Source organism: Leptodactylus fuscus, chromosome 9 (genome assembly GCF_031893055.1).
Source record: "Leptodactylus fuscus isolate aLepFus1 chromosome 9, aLepFus1.hap2, whole genome shotgun sequence".
NCBI classification, from domain to species: domain Eukaryota; kingdom Metazoa; phylum Chordata; class Amphibia; order Anura; family Leptodactylidae; genus Leptodactylus; species Leptodactylus fuscus.
This window is the reverse complement of record NC_134273.1, coordinates 20820300-20833025: the sequence shown is the minus strand read 5'-3', so window position 1 is coordinate 20833025 and position 12726 is coordinate 20820300. Positions and strand designations below refer to the sequence as shown.

General features: G+C 45.7%; 1 protein-coding gene across 5 annotated transcripts in view; it reads right to left on the bottom strand.

Annotated features, from left to right (window-relative positions):
• RC3H1 (ring finger and CCCH-type domains 1) overlaps window positions 1-12509 on the bottom strand; it is a 41671-nt gene extending 29162 nt beyond the window's left edge. For 4 of the 5 annotated variants that reach the window (XM_075287094.1, XM_075287097.1, XM_075287098.1 and 1 more), the window contains exon 1: window positions 12394-12509. The gene's annotated coding sequence lies outside the window, so the exon portion shown is untranslated. Of the gene's footprint in view, window positions 1-296; window positions 403-12393 lie in introns of those variants that run through there. The other variant, XM_075287095.1, reaches the window with a different exon arrangement.
• Window positions 12510-12726: the final 217 nt, after the last annotated feature.

The following is a 12726-nucleotide window of genomic DNA, read 5'->3' as shown; positions in this document are numbered from 1 at the left end:
AGGAGTAGAAGCTGTCATACGGCATCTACTGTACACACCACAGGAGCCGCAACGCTCCTCGTAATCTGGAGGACCGGGCAGACGCAGCACACCACGGAACTTGCAGCCAATAAACAGAATCTCAAGCCTTTCCCACAATACAATCCCTATACAATGCAGCCAGAGAAAACCCAGCTCTTCCTGTCAGAGGTTACACAATATCCCACACACCCAACGTTGCAGACATGACAACAAGCTGCCCACCGTGTACAGGGAAGCCGCAGCCCCCCCCAGTGCATGACGCCAGATCCACTCACCGCTCTTCTGGCCCCTCCATCAAGCTCACGGCGGGGGCAAATCCAGTCCCTTCCCTGGGCCTGCGAGCACCTCAGTGTGTTCCAAACTTACTGTATTCTCAGCATCGCTTCCTCATTCCTGCAAGTTACTCGCAACGCCCTCCTTAAAGGGGCAGCGCTTCTTTCAAGAAAAGAGGAAGTGAGCTGTAATAATGTGGTGGTTAACGCTGGAGGAATGCGAAGAGTTAATTCACATGGAGAGTGGGGGGAGGGGAAATAGTTTAGGAGGGAGACCCAGCAGTAGGTACAGAACATGACAGGTTTGGGAGCCGAGGCTGGAGGTGGCAGCGTGGTCCCTAGTAAGAAGCGTGCTCCGGTTTTTGTTGCGTTTCTATTGTTACAGATGCCAATACACAACACCGCTCCCCCCTCCCCTCGTGCAGTTTCTCTTCCCACTATTTTTCCCGCCCCCTCAAAATTGCTTGTTGCATATTTAGTCTTCCTTTATTTTTTTGTATTGCCATCATTGTGCAAACCACAATGTATGGATGCATAATACATGAGAAGTGACAAGACACCGAGGGTATAGGAGCCATACTGGAGGGTAATAAAATATACATGAGGTGAAAAATCACCGGCGAATAGAAGTCACGATATTAGACCCAAAATGATCAAGACTGGCATTTCCTACCCCAGTCTTTATAATGGCCCCCGACTGGATTGGGGAGAACTCGAATGATCAAGACGCCCCAGTGGTTTCAGTCTACAAGGACGACCAACAGATCCCTTCACAGTTAATGGGCTCCATAGGAGATCTCTGTTGTAGTCGTCTGCCGATCCGTTGTTCTAATCCTCCAACAGATAGGCAGACGCGAGGGCGCCATTCACGACCCAAGAATAACTAATGATATTCTTCTCTAATATCTGCGTTTTGTTTTCTGTTTAAGGAGTCCGCTTGGGGACGCCCCGAATGGAAACCTATCTGTATAAAAAAGCGGATAGCTAAGGAACCCCCCGTACCCATAAACTATAATGGGGTCCATGTGGTTTCCGCACAGAGAAAATGCTGCTTTAAAGACTTTTCTCTCTGTATAGTTCATACGGAGAGGCGAACGAACTGGCCCAAACACAGATGTGAACTGGGCCCACTACCAACAAAGTGCTCGCCAATCAAATATATTGGATGGCAGTGAAATTTGGGATAGCTGGGTGACAAGCCCATATGAAATGTAGTAGTCGCCAAACTCCTGACTGTTAGAGGGGCTTTCTACAACCAGAATATTGATGGTCTAACCTCAGGATAGGTCAGCGATATTGGATAACAGGTCCGGGAAGTGACGTGTCCCCTCATTGCTTACAGCGCCATACATTTTGTAGAGGCTGTGTCTAGTTTTGCAGCCTAGTCCTATTAAAAGGAAGTTTGTCAGGTCCAGGATTGCTCCCAAACCCGGGAAGTGACGTGTCCCCTCATTGCTTACAGCGCCATACATTTTGTAGAGGCTGTGTCTAGTTTTGCAGCCTAGTCCTATTAAAAGGAAGTTTGTCAGGTCCAGGATTGCTCCCAAACCTACACAAGTGCCATGAAGGTGCCTTTACAGGTAGCAGAAACCTTTGTGGCTAAAACAATGTAGAGATGGTCCTCATTTCTAGATATACAGATCAGCCTACAAGTGCATCGTGGGTGGATCCAATAGGCCAGATTTGCCTATTAGATCCACCCACGTTGCACTTGTAGCACGTTTCTATCAGAGCAAATCAAGCCCCGCCTCCAATGCACTTGAGGCGGATCTGTACATTTACTTTGTGGCCATAAAGATAGGTTTCTGCTGCTATTAAAGGCCCCTATGGAGCACTATTATTGGTTCGGGAGACATTTAGGCCCCCTTAAATGTGAGTCCCTGGTGAGGACAATCCCCACAAGTCGCCATCATCCTGGTAATAAGCTGCGCTGCTGCTTTGTACGGTATGTGACTATATCTGGTCAGAGGACAAGACGGCACAATAACTTCTTGGTTACCGCAAACAGGGAAGCTAAAATAAGAAGAAAAATAAAGTTTCCTTGTCAGTGACTCTTCTCGACACAATAGTGAATTTTTAAGTCACGTGGCCTCTTACCTGTACAGGTTTATGGTATACAATTGACCTAAACTCTATTTACAGGGAAGGATTGTACAGATAAAAATGTTCTAAAACTTACAGTGAGCCATTGATCAGTAGCCACAGGATATAGGTTTCGGATTGCTGGCAATCACAAGAACGGGGCCCACAATTTCCCCATATGAATGGCGCAGCCATGCTCGCACACCAATGCTCCATCGGGCAACTTGAGGTCCCCGTTCTCGTGATGGCCGGGGGTCCAAAGTGGTCAAACACCTATTCCTGGGACATAGGATAAGTGTCTATAGTAGATCAACCCCCTTTAGGCTACACACACTTTCCTACCACGGCCTGGTCTGACAATCCGGCACCTCACCGGTCTCCATGTTAGATTGCAGCGCTTGCTGTGCAGACATTGTATGCGAGCGACCTAGAAATAACTTAGGCTACATTCACATGACCAAATGTGCAGGCCGAAGGGGCCAATTTTATAGCAGAATGCACTTTGATAAGGTCTAGCGCCTTCTGTCCTCCATGGATTTCAATTGGAGGGGAGATTGTTTCTTCAGGGATGCCGGACCCTTCATCGTAAGAGCTTTGGTCTGCATGGTCGACCATGTCCACGAGGTCTAAGTCTAACACACACATCCACATCACGACAACCTTGTATGACTTGTCGCCGTCACCACTGGATAATGAAAATTTGCGTATAATTGACCCAAGTTAAGGAGAATGACAGCGTCTGAATAACCATTACAGCCCTTGAGAGTCAGCCATTTGGGCTGAATAATGTGTGTTGTAACGACAGATGACCAAACCTCTCTCAGTCTATAAACCGCCATACAGTAAGGCTGCCATTACCATAAGCCAACATTCAGGTTATTCCGGTAGTCTTCATTATGTAAACGCACATAGGAATCACCCACTCATACTCATCACTTCTGTTACGTCCTCTATCAGCGGGAGACATGTTGACTCTTAATTACGTCTTCCATTTAGTATACTGTAAACTACTTCCTAAAAGAACTGCAACCCCTAGGAGAAAAAAAAATAGACTGGGTTTTCTCAGGACACTTCAAGGGGTTGTCCTATTACAGATACTGATCAAACGAATGAGGGCCTGACGGTACAAGTATACAATTATTATTACCGTACATATTCAATCACAGGCTATTTAATGAATTAGGTCCCATGTACACGACCGAGTGTGCAGGCCGAGAGGCAATTTTAGGGTTTATCAAATGATATCTGAGTGCCCTCCGCCCCCCACTGACTTGAAAGGGGGACTCCATTCCCCATCTGAAAATCCTTGGGCATTCGATTGTGCACATAAGGCCTTAGTAGGGCTGGGCGATGACCTAAAACAGTGATTAATCAGGTATTTTACTCTAATTATGATTAATGGTGATTATTCAGGTAACGCCTCTTTAACAGCGCGAATGGGAGTTGGTTATACCTTGCGAGATTCGTCTCAAAACTTTCGAAAGGCAATTTAGTATGGAATGACTGGGCGCCTAGGGGAGTTGATCAAACATTAAAAAAAACCCTGTCACCTCTCCTGGACTCCAGTGCGGATCCCTGTTCTCTTTTGACTGACGTCAGGGACGGCTAAAACCTGTAATTGGTCCCCAACATCAGTCAGTAATAGTGAAGAAAACATGGCGCCATGCTGGAGCCCAGGAGGCTTCGGTCACAACTGCGTTTGGTGACCATTTGGGGATTACATTCTCTATCCCGCTTGAAAACTAGGACCCTATTACAATCTATGAGGTTCACAGGTAACCGCTTGTCAAGCGGATTCAGTTTCCGTTTTTCAGTGGCCCCACAGAACGGAAACCGCAACACTAGAATGAACCTAGATTAACACTGTTTTTTTATGTTTGCTGACCTCCTCTGGGCTGATCGTTCCGATTCAGACGTTGCAAATAATGTAATTCATGTTAGTTATCCAGGCCAATGTTTGGTTTGGGAGCATTGAGGAGCAAAAACTGCTTCATGAAGGCAGATTCCGCCTCAAAAAAAAAAAAAAATCAGCTCCAAATCCCAGGGGAATTCCATTGTTTTTAATGGGAGACCGTGAGGGACACTTCTTTTTTTCCAGCACGCTCAAAAACAGGAAGCGTCCTGCTTGATCTTGCTGCAAATTATATTTCCGCGGAACTCACGGCACTAAGAACCCGCTGATAAACCAGATTGGGGGAAATCTATTAATCCGTCTACGCTAGTATTCTGGCATAACCAAATTATACTGTAGCAGACCCCTTCTTGCGCCACATCCCGTTCTGCGCCTTGTGCAAATATGGACGGAGCAGGTAGGCAGGGGGCGCCTCGGCCTGACATTATATCACATTTATAAGGAAATCTTCGCCACTTCTCCATGCAGACGCACAGGAGTGTGACCGATTTCGAATATTTTTGTATGGGGGTCTATTCACATGAAGGAAAGTCTCTGCAATGAATGAGAAGCAAAAAGCACAGATTACAGATTTCTCAATGCTATCCACATCACAGGTCAACATCTGCTGCGTGTGGATGAGATTTGCTAACACCATAGCAGATATCTGTAGTGCATCTGTCCTGTATGGGTGTATAAAAATGTTTGTAAATTTTATTTTTAAGCATTTCACTACTAGGTGCATATCAATTCTTACATTCATTGCAGCCCCTGGTACTGTGAACTGAGGAGTCTTTGCAGTTCCAGGATGCTTAGGTGATAGAGTGAGGGCCTGGGGGAGCATCAAGTTTTTATTTTTGTGGTGTTTGTTGCACGTTTTGTTGCAAGAATACAACAAAAAAATAAAATAGACAAAAAAAATAATTCTATTAAAACTTTTGAAAATTCAATAAAAATTAGTTAAAAAAATAAAAAAAAAATAAAAAAAAACTTTACCTGCACTACCATCCTGCAAGTGATTTATTTTGCACGGCCTCACCACATGATGACGGATTCATTCCCACCCCCTCCTGTGCATAACATAGAAGAGGAAGACGACCGGCGGCTTTACCTCATCCAGAAGTCCCCTCTTCACGTTTTTGTCACAATGGCAGGCAGAACACGTGCACGACATCACCACAATAGCAACCTGACTCAGCGTCCAAAACGGAAGTCATCACCCAGCCACAGAATTACATAAGTTTCCCTCAAAACAGGTAAAAAGTCACAACGCACCGCAATGTAAAACCCGAAAATGAGGCGGTTTTTCCACAAGTCACATTTCATTACTGCAACAAGGCAAGGGGAAAATAATATCTGTATTTTTGGCAAATTTCACATGATGTACAATTTTCTGTCAGAACCTACAAGTTGGGTGATATTTTAGACATCCCCCTCCCCGCTCTTTCAGACGCAAATACAATATTTGTTGCCAAAAGACAATGTCTGGTAGTCACAACGTGTGCAACATGCCTAGTGAGCTGCGCCAAAATTATCATGTAATGTGCCCAATTTTGACAAGCTTGTGACTATTTTCTACTCCCTCATAACATAGGTTTAACAACATGAGGAGCCATAGCTGTCTTGTTTATAATAAAGGGACAAAATGGCTGATGGTAATGAGTGTAATATGGTAGAACATGACATTGTATTAGCACATACAGTGGGGCAAATTTATTAAGACGGGCGTATCGTATGGCAGTCTTAATAACAGCCCAAGTGGCTGAGACATTTAAGAAGAGGCTGAGGCCTCTTTATAAATCTGTCCACCTTCACACGAATGGAAATCTACACCAGGATCGTGTTTTAATAAATCTGTCCACCTGAGGAGCAGATGCCTCGGCCCTCCCTGCCCTCAAATTTGGGCAACATGTTGGGCAGGGCTTGAGGTAGATTTTGTAGATTATGAGCCCCATATAGGGATCACAATGTACATTTTTTCCTATCAGTATGTCATTGTAGAATGGGAGGAAATCCACACAAACACGGGGAGAACATACAAACTCCTTGCAGATGTTGTTCCTGGCGGGATTCGAACCCAGGACTCCAGCGCTGCAAGGCTGCAGTGCTAACCACCGATTGAGGTCCATGTTTGGTACAAGAAAGAGCCTTGTGCTAAATGTGGGCTGCAAAATCACTCCGCTACGTAATGATGAATTTGCCATGTTGTGTCAGAGATACAGCAACCCTTACAAATCATCCCGTTACATTTTTGCACCTACGAAATAGTCAACGTGGTGGTGGTGTGAGATGCAGGGTGCTGTGACCACAATAGAGAACCCTCCCTGCTAGATTTCTACATAACTATTATTAGGTCTGGGCAGGGCAATGATTTGGCTACGCAAATTTAATATAGCAAATATCGCGAATCTAGCTGGGCAATGGTGGTGCGACAACTTGCAGATTGCAACATGACCACATACCTAAAAAAAAATACCTGACTGGTAGGGGTCTGACCACTGAAACTCCCATTCATCCCAATAACAGGAAGGGGGGGGGGGATGTCTCTTCTCCCGTTGCGATTTCCGCATCCAGGCTGAATGCAGACATGTTGCTTGGTTGAACTTGTGCTCCCATTTACTCAAATGGAGGTGCCAGTGATAGCTGAAGTACAGCACCAAGCTTAGCAAGAGACAATGCGGTCAGGCTAAAACCATAACGGGGGGGAGGCTTGGAACGACCAGTGGGGGTCTCAGTGGTTGGACCCCCACAGATCAGGTATTTTACCTTATTCTTGTTGTAGCATAATTCTTTTAAGTGCAAAATAAGAGTACAACATTATGTCACCTCATTTGCAGCAGGAGACATGACATTTACAATATAAGGGAGGGGCTACAAGGCCATTATGGTCAAGAAATCGGTCACACAACCAAAAATGACACTTGTATTATGCTATGATGTAGGATAAATACTCTTGCACTATATATTGTGCAGAATCGGGTCAGTGGTGTGTGTATATATATATATATATATATATATATATATATATATATTCTGTATTTTACATATATGTTAGGAAGGGGGTTTTTTTTACGTAGTAAGGGTGGGGCCCTATACTGTGTACCTGGAAATTTCCAAGATCACAATATGATGACAGTCAAAATCGCCCGTACTTATATCCTAGTTCAAAGTCACGCCCAAAATCTAGCGATTGGTATCGCCAAAGAAAGTAATGCTGGTTCCTTGTGTCATCGATCAGGAAGTCTGACGTATTCCTCCTGAGAGTCTTGTTGTGGGGTAAACAACGCACCTACGGGTACAACATGGCCCTGCAAATAACAAGGCAAGGTGCATAAGAGTTAAAAAGGCTGCCTCAAATTCTTCATGTGGACAGGGGACCGGAATGGCCCAAATGCAGATATGAACCGGGCCTTATAGATCAGATACTCATGGACATCTGTGAAGCGATCAGTATTTGTTAGGGTGTTTTTCGGAATCCCCTGAGAATCACCAATGTTTGCTGTGCGGAGACCAGAATGTCTCTGTTACTTAACAACCATTGTCACAAAATCGAGTGACACAGCAGGAATTCCTTGTTAGTGCGAAGATCCCGCTATACAGAAGGTTGATGGTGCATATCACCACTACCAACAATTTGGGACACCAAGGTTTCCCTTTCATAGGACAAGATGTAAATAGTTCCCTGTGTTAAAGAAATCTTCAGTCTCAGTAAGAGAAGTATCTAAGTCATGCTGCAGGGGTTAGAACAGAACCTGTCACCAGATATAAAGGGGATTTCTAGTCTCAAACTGTATGACCTACCTACAGGATAAGTCATGTGATGTGTGTGTATTTATTAACACATCTATGTCAATTCTTTAGCACAATTGTGTGAAAATGTGTCACATCTTATCCTTTACAACCCTCTCACATGCTAAAGATACAACGCCGTTTGACGCCACTCTGGACACTTTCCACGTAAGTGTGAGGATCAAGGTGGGCTGGGGGATGCCGAAAACCTGCACCACGTACGGACTAGTATGCATTTCCATTTTGGCACACAGGCACACATTGATCTATGAAACAGCCCCTTTATAAATCAGGCGTGCCTGCCAACTATCGGGTCATTTATTATTAAATAAATCTGTGACAATATATTTGTTAGAAAAGGGAACAGAATTACGAAAGCTACAGGTGAGCCATTGCAAAACTATACAATTCTGGATGCTTTCTTGCTGTACAAGTTTGAAGAATACCCTGCTGAATTTATCGGTCGTAATTCTGCAGCGTGTCCGCACTTTATGACTTTAGCCTTAGAGTTTATTCTCACCACCAGGATTCTCAAGCATGAGGTATCCGGAAAAGAAAACTTGGACATGCTATTTTTTCACAGATCTGAGACTCGCATCGGTTTACGTGAACCAAATTTGCTATGAACAAACCAATGGACCCATAAACCGATTACTCCAGAGATCCAACATATATCTGGGAAACCTATGGCTTGGCCATGAGAATATAATATTAGGGTGTATTAAGATGGTGCAAAGCTCCAAAAACCAATCAGACAACCAGCATTTTCCCCAATGCACCTTCCAAGTACACCCTCAGGATGAGGCCACAACGTGTGAAAAAGCTGTGTTTTTGTAGCAGATTTGCTGGAGGTTTTTTTTTTTTTTTTTAAGCCATAGACCAGAATGACTTAGAAGGGAACGGTAAACAAAAAGGCAACACTTAGGTGTCTCCCTCCTTCTAAAGCAGGGGTAGGGAACGTACAGCTGTCCAGCTGTTGCAAAACTACAACTCCCTGCATGCCTACTTGCTCTTCTGTTCTTGGAACTCCCATGGAAGTGAATGGAGCATGCTGGGAGTTGTAGTTTCACAGCAGCTGGAGAGCCGAAGGTTCCCTACCACTGTTCTAAAGGAATGGTTCTTAACCGGTGTTTGTTCGAACCCTAGGCCATATGCACGGTTCATTTTGTGTATCAGTAAAAAAAAAACCATTACGCAACATTCACCAAGTGTGCAGCACAAGGGGGTTCAGATTTTGTACCAGAAGTCACTGAGATGCCATCTTACATAGATTGTGTGGTCCCATCATTTTCCATTTTCATGGATTTGGATAGGACATACTCCATAATACTTGAAACTGACCTCTACAATCCCCCTTGGTTGTGTGCATTAACCCTTACCCCTGGTTCACCTTAGCGTGTGGATTCTGTCCGGGGAAGTCCGCATGAGGACCCCCGCAAATGGAATACCAACGCAGCTGCAAGCACTGTGCAGTTAAAGCACATGGACCCCACAGATTATAATGGGGTAAGGGGGCCACACGGTGGCTCAGTGGTTAGCACTGCAGCGCTGGTGTCCTGGTGTTCAAATCCCGCCAAGGGCATAAAACCATCTGCAAGGAGTTTGTATGTTCTCCCCGTGTTTGCGTGGATTTCCATCCCATATTCCAAAAAAAAAAAAAAAAAGACATACTGATAGGGAAAAATGTACATTGTGAGCTCTATGTGGGGCTCACAATCTACACGAAAAAAAAAAAAAAAAAAGATTATAATGGGGTCTGTGTGCTTGGCGCGCGATCTCCGCACTAAACATGTGGAGAGGAAAGTAGATTGTGAACTACTTTCCTCTCCGCATGTTCTGTGAGGAGATCATGCGCCAAGCACATGGACCCCATTATAGTCTATGGGGTCCGTGCGCCTTTACAGCACACCGCTTTGCACTTGCGTTTGGTATTTCGTTCGGGTGGGTCCCCATGTGGACTCTCCCGGACAGAATCCAAACGCTAATGTGAATGATGGCTTATCTCCCACTGCACAATTATACTGAATGACCCCTTAATAAGCTACAACTGTAGCCAGAATAACCAGTCCTACAAGAACAAAAGATTTGGGTGCATGCTATTGTTCGGTCGCCATGTACAGCCTCAGTATGTGGCCGAAAACAAACAAAAACCCCAGTAAGGGCAACCAGTAAAAATTTATTTATTTTTTTTTTACTGGTTGCCCTTGCAAATAGTCTCTCCTAGTGCCAGTAAAGGGATATCCTAATGCTCACACCTTTGTCTAGACAAGTATTTGTCCCAGAATCCCATCCGCTGTGTAGGTAATGTAAAACGTAGAGTTTTTGCAATATGTGCCCACTGGGGGACCTGTAAGATGGAAAGCCGCACCGCTAAAACAGCAGTTACACACGGACACTGGCCCACCTCATTGACTATAATGGAGTCTGCCATTTTCTCTGTGCAGGACTTTTCTCTCTACTGAATTTCAGCAGTTTCTGCAATGAAGTCTCTAGCCAGATGTGAACTTGGTTGCAGACGACTGTGGGCCAGGTCAGTGCGCCATCTGGGATTTTCCTAATGACCCATTCATTGCTATCGACCTACGTACATGACTGTGTATTACACGGATCAATGTGTGGGCCGACAGGCTGGATTGCAAAACTCAGGATGAGTTCTATTCCTGTCCGCTTTTGCGGCCATGCTTCCACGCTCCTATTCCTTTAATGAATGGGGCCACGGACGCACAGCTGGAACACGGTTGACCGCCCGTGCCGTTCAATCACGGACATTGGCCAGCAGACGGACGGCCTAAGACGGAGAACAAAAGCTGTACATGCAGGCTGCGGAGTCGGAAAATAAGTAATTAAAATAATTATACCATACAATTATAGATATTGAAGAGTTATTAGATGTCATAGGAATCACTTGTATTATAAATTAAAGAATCTTTACTGCTTCTGATCGCTCATGGCGTTTGCCAATAAAAATCAATAGCGGACAGTTACGAACGGTCGACAATCAGGTTAGATTCCGATCTGTGTGTGTGTGTGTGTGGGGTCCCGAATGGTAACCTAATCTGAATAAAAAACCAGTTACCTTAGGAAATCCACAAACCCCATAGACCATAATGGGGTCCATGTGGTTTCCGCATGAAAAGGACAAAAAATGCAGAAAGGGGGACGGAATCCCCGAACATAATACAAGCGCTGGTGTGAACCCCGCGTCACTTTGTATCCATAGGTCCGTTTTTTGGGCAGGGGCTGATGGATCTGTCAAAACTAGGATTTCCGATGCAAATATGAACACAGCCCAGACATTGCCGTAGCTATTAGATATTTAAACAGGGGTTAGCCATCGAGGTTTCCAAAAATATCTAGTTACAAAAACACAAAACCTTTTTGTTACCGTAGCCAACCAATCACAGCCGATCTCTCATGACCTACAGGGCAATTGAAAAATATAAGCTGCGCTCTGATTGGTTGCCTTAGACAACATTTTTTTTTAATTCAGAAATCCATCTGTTGTAGGCAGATCCCAAAGTACTACAGATATAGCAAAATATGTGCAATGGCAACTGAAGCCGTAATCAGAACAACCAGCAACACAAGCAGGAAGATTTATTACATTGTATACAACACAAACTTGTCTTTGTCATAGCAACCAATCAAAGGACAGCTTTCGTTTGCAGAGTGTATTAATATGAGAGCTGAGCTGTGATTGGCTGCTAGACTCTCCTAGTGGTCATGTGACTTATCACCCTACGTGATGAATAATTATAGCAGTTCTGGCTCACATTGTCTGATCGGCCGCTATACACGGTGGCACAGTCTGTTTATATTCCCCGTGTTGCCAGGCACTGCCCTAGAGCTGTACAGCAGGGGGAGGCCATCACTAAACCCGCAGCTCCACACCCAGCACACCCGGACTAATGGATAATCAACCAATCAGATTACACCTCTCATAGCCGCCGCGCAGATTACAAAATGAAAGCGTGCGTCTGATTGGTTGCTATAGGCCACCGCTCCTCTCCTTCCCTGCACAGGCCGAGGCCCGCTGTATTGCTGTAAACAGACGGCCTGTGAGTAGGGAGAGCGGGCAGGGAGCGATGTCTGGGCGGGGCAGGTGCCGAGTCACACAGCTCCAGGCCTGCGCCGCAGCTGCGAACAGGAAACCCCGAGCAAGCCTGCGGCCTATCCGTTGTCACCCAGCAGCAGCAGCAGCAGCAGCAGCGATCTCGTCCATCCCCCACCTTCCCCCCGGGGAGGCTGAGAATAGCACACCCTCCTCCCAGGGAGCGGCGACGGCAGCGGCCGCCACCAATCCCGATCCCCGGCCCCAAGTTAGAAACCGATACTCACCGGCGATGGGTCTCAGCTGTCCGTGTCCCGGGCATTTCGAGCTGCCGGCGGGGGGCTCGCCTGACGGAGAGCGGGGAGCATCGTGTCCTTCCGGCTGCTCAGCTCTTCTTCCTGCTCCCAGAATCCTCCGCGTTCCTTCCCCTCCCCCAGTCCAGACTCTCCCCCTCCCCTGCTTTCCCAAGCGACATCTGCCCCCACCCCCTGGTTGTCCTGTGTCATCCCCTCAGCCCTGCCTTATCCCCTGTACATGCAGCCTTGTCTATTCTGTTCTCTGCAGCCATGGATGACATATTGTGGACTGTGGAAGCTTGGAGAACATTCTACAGCACATTA